Source organism: Pelophylax lessonae (assembly GCF_965119305.1).
Source record: "Pelophylax lessonae genome assembly, chromosome: 1".
Classification (NCBI taxonomy): Eukaryota; Metazoa; Chordata; class Amphibia; order Anura; family Ranidae; genus Pelophylax; species Pelophylax lessonae.
Genome location: NC_138768.1, coordinates 739,634,054 through 739,637,025, shown reverse-complemented (window position 1 = coordinate 739,637,025; position 2,972 = coordinate 739,634,054).

Below are 2,972 nucleotides of genomic sequence, written 5' to 3'. Positions count from 1 at the left end.
AAAATGCATTCAAAATGCATAGGTGTGAACCTAGCCTTAGCCTTGCATGAGCAGAGAGTAGAAAGAGCGCAATGATGATCACTTTAGAGTGTTGCATCACTATCATTGTCCAATCAAAACATTGGGGTTGGGTCAGTGACCAAAGTGTATTACTTAATATAGGGACTAAATGGTATCTGAACACCACATAGTGAAAATACAATTTAATTCATTTGCAATATTCAAAGCAAACTCACCCATCCATCCATGTCACCATGCTTTATTTTCTTGCATGCTTTTCTTTGAAACCCCCCCCCCCCCCCCATTTCTAGCCATGGCTATCTTGAGGATGGGCAGATGAATTATGTGGCGTTTACTTTCTTGAATCCATCTTCCCTTAGCTGAGTCATGCAGGCAGGCGGGTATACTTAGCTGAGACAACCCTTTCTCCCCTCCATCAGATGCAAGAAAAAAAATATCCATGAAGACTCCTGCGATGTATGACATCATTTTAGCCTAGGACAGAAACCAGAAAGTAACTGAAGAAATGTAAAAATAATTCTAAAGCAAGAAAATATAATATACACTCCTCTCTATTTGCAAAGGCCTGCAGCATAAGTATTAAACATAGATAAGTTTAGTTCCACTTTAACTGCAGTGAAGAGAAATGAGTTCACCGACCTGGCCTGTTTAGCAGAAATGCCTGCATCACCGGACTCTGAATGAGGTTATAAATCATGCTGTGGGTACACGATTATTTAGCTGTGTGCCTGCAATTCAGCCTTGAGATCAGCCCCCATCTATTTTATTACTCTCTGCAACTACTGAATCCTCAGATGAATTGTACACTTAATGAAGTGCTTATAGTATTGCAAAGGACATTAACCTCCTTAGTGGTATTCCCGAGTGTGGCTCGGGGTGAAATTTCAGAGCCATTAGCGGTAACCCTGAGCCACACTCGGGGTACCGCTAGGGAGATCGCTGGATCCTGTAAGATAGGTTACTTACCTTGTTGCCAGGATCCCGTGATGTGTCCCTGCAGCATACGGCGACCGGATCTTCGGCCCGATGCTGTGAGCCCCGGCTTCCGTCTCCTGCGACGTGATTCTTGCAGGGGGGTGGATCCGGCGGCAAATTCAAATAATAAAACACACAAACACACTGATATATTACAAAATAAAATAAATTCACATTAGTTTGCCCCCCCCCAGTGCCCTTTCCTGCAGTTTTACTGTACTTTATATATGTGTATATATATATATATATATATATATATATATATATATATATATATATATACTTTAACTTATTTATAGTTATTTATTATATTTTAATTTATGATTTTGTGTTTCAAACTTTATCATACCCGAGATGTTATAAAGAAGAACGCACAGTAAAAAAAAATCATATGTAAATAGTTGGTTTGGGCTGCTCATTCTTAAGAATTACATAATAATAATGGTACTGCTTTCAGCACCTAAAATCGGAAAGAATCATACCGCCAGGGAGGTTAACAGTAACCAAAAAGAGATGTGTTGATAGCAATAAATAATGTATAGAAGACAAGACGTGATGTTATTTCATATCTGTTAGTAACAACATATTGTGATTATTGATAGATGGATGATTTGATTCTCAGTTCATATCAGGAAGGTAAATTTGGCTAATCAAATTCTTTCCCAGGGCAGGGCGGACTGATCCTTTCACATATCTAGGCTCCATTTACACTTAGGCAAATTGAAACGCAGGCAGAATCGTGGCTATTCCACCACCGATTCAAATCGCCTAAGGGTAAATGGAACCTAAACATGTAAAAGGCCGTGTTTGCGATGCCATTGCTCTTTAATATCACACCAATCGCGGTGCGATTTTGACACGATAAATTGGGCGGCAATCATGACAAAGCATAAATCTGTCGTCAAAAGAAGCTCCTGCTCCTTTTTGAGCGACAAGCTTCGAGCGCTGCCATTTTGCCGCGAATGCAGCGTGACAATCACGGCAAAATCACACCGCAATTGGGGTGTCATTAAGGAGTAATGGCATTGCAAACGCGTTCCGCTGATTCACTTGCACAGTTACTGAATCCTAATTCCTGAATTTATATTTTCAATGATTCTCCATTCTGTTTCGCACATCACTAGCAAAATGCAAATCAATGGCCTATCCTCTATATAAGGCTCAAACATTAATTTTATGTACATTTAGTACTGGGTTTGGTGGAACCAATATGATTCTAGCCAGGGGCTGACTGGCAACATTCGGCCCAGGGGGCAAGTACAATCCAGAGGTCCATGGTGCAGCGACTTGGCCCCCCTCCCACTTTCCCTCTTCCTGGCCCCCATTCCAGGCTGAAGCTCCACACCAGGTACTCTCTAACCACTGGCCGAATCCGGGTTTCCGACCTGGCCAGCAGGGGTCGGTTGGGGGAGCTGAGACAGCTTGGTTGGTGAGGAGAGTCTCCAGTGGGGCATGGAAATGGCCTCTGCTTAGACACAGTTTACACCATCCATGCTGGGGAGGGAGGCCTGCGCTCTGGCCTTGTCTTCATCCTCCACTAAGTAGGTCAGCGGCAGGGACTTTTTACTTCTCTTCACCAGGAATCATTTAGGTATGTCTGTGGCAGAAGCGGTGCAGCCTTTTTATAGGGCATCAGAGTGGCCCAGGGGGCAATTGCCACCCTGCCCCCTGGCCCAGTCCTCCCCTGCCATTGACCTCAGGTATCTTTTGGGCCCAAGCATTCAGCTGACTTCTTGGCAATTGGCAGCCTGACTGATTGCTATAAGAAACATGAAATCTTTCCATTTTGGTGCTTACTAAACATAAGACCTCTAGGTTTGACTTGAAATAAAGACATCTGTCCATAAAATTCAACCTTTCTTCCTCATAGCTAATTATCAAGAAGGATATATTTGGATAAAATGGCATGTATTGTAGGCTGATTGGAAAGTCTTGTGCTTGCTTTACAGCTCCGTTATATACTTATGGTAGTACAA